Genomic DNA, 1,524 nt, shown 5'->3' on the forward strand with positions numbered 1-1,524 from the left:
GTTCAGCTTCTGATAGTAGCCAGACTGTTAAGTAAGCATTTGTAGTTTTGCAGTAAAGAAAGTTGTTCTTTGGGAAAAGGTGTGTGTGTGTGAGAGAGAGAGGCTCTGATGTCAGAGCAGTTTTCAGAGTATTAAAGGGGTGATAATTCTGGCCTTGGGATCTAAAGGCTCAGTGAGGAGTCCCTTCATCATGTCATGTTATAGAGGAGTTTTGCAAGAAGACTAAAGTTGGGAATTCAGAGGCAAGAGTACCTAGCAAGCCCAAGTAAGGAGAGTATTTCTTATTTAGAGGTGGGGACAGTCATGGAGAAGATAAGGCATTTACAGTATAAGGAATGGCGTAGCTTTGTGGGGTGAGAGTGAAACCGAAGTAAGTGACTGTCATTTGGGACATCTGGGCTTTATGAGGGGATGCCTGTATCATTAGGGTCTGGCAAGAAGAGTGTATAAGGGGGTATTTAATAAGATGCAGTGTAGAGGTGAGGTGGCTAATGACTCTGAGACTAATCTGTCAACCCCCATAATAGAGACTGAGGAGGGGACAAGGGTCCCAGTGAATTTGGAGAGGGCAGAATAAACGGCCCCCCTGTCAATTAAAAAGGAGATTGGCTTACCTGCCATCGCAATCGTTACCTGAGGCTCTGTCCTGATGATGTAAGTCTGTGGGGCCTTGCCAGGGCCTGGGCAGCTTCAGTCTTCAGTGGCCAGTCCCAGGAGTTCTGGAAGCTCCAAACTGGATCCATAGGGTGGCCTTGCTGAGGTCCTATCTGGCGGGGCCAGACTACAGTCTGATTTCCAGGGGCCTTCCCTTCTGCACCTTGGGCAGGGCCCAGGTGGGGGTCTCAGGTTTGGGCAGGACTTGGTCCAGTGTCCTCTCTTGTTGCATTTGAAGCATGGGCCCAGAGGAAGCTTAGCCCCTGACTTACCCTTGGTTGGAGGACCAGCGCTTCATTTGGGGTTCATGAGAGCGGTGGCTAGGAGCTGAAAGGCCTTCGTCTGGGCCTCAGCCTTGGCCTGATCTCACTTTTGTTTTTGGATTTGGGTCTCCTTGTCTCTATTATTAAAGACCTTAAAGGTCATGTTTAAAAGGTCTCGTTGGGGGATTGTCCCTTCTGGGCTTGTAGGGTTAATATTGGTGTATTTTCTCATGGCCTGTGTAAGGCAAGAGAGGAAGACTGCTGGATTTTCATGTCTTCCCTGAGTGACCTCTGCTAATTTTTTATAATTAACTGCTTTGTAGGCTGCCTTTTTCAATCCTTTTAGCAGGCAGAGAACCATGTGGTCCCAAGACCTGCAATCTGCCTGCCCTTCCTGATAGTTCCATTGTGGGTCCCTGTTAGGGACAGCATCTGCTCTGACTGGGAGGGCAGGGGCCTGCGGGGGGAGGGTATCTGCGTGGCCCTGGGCATGAAGCCAGATTTGGTGCCAGCAATCTCCTAAAGGGGGTGCTTTAAGGCTAGTGCGGGAGTCGGGTGAGGAAAAGAGCCCCAAACTGCTCTGGAATGGTTGTGAGACGGGGTGGTG

Source organism: Myotis lucifugus, unplaced genomic scaffold, assembly GCF_000147115.1.
Source record: "Myotis lucifugus unplaced genomic scaffold, Myoluc2.0 scaffold_4, whole genome shotgun sequence".
Taxonomy (NCBI): Eukaryota; Metazoa; Chordata; class Mammalia; order Chiroptera; family Vespertilionidae; genus Myotis; species Myotis lucifugus.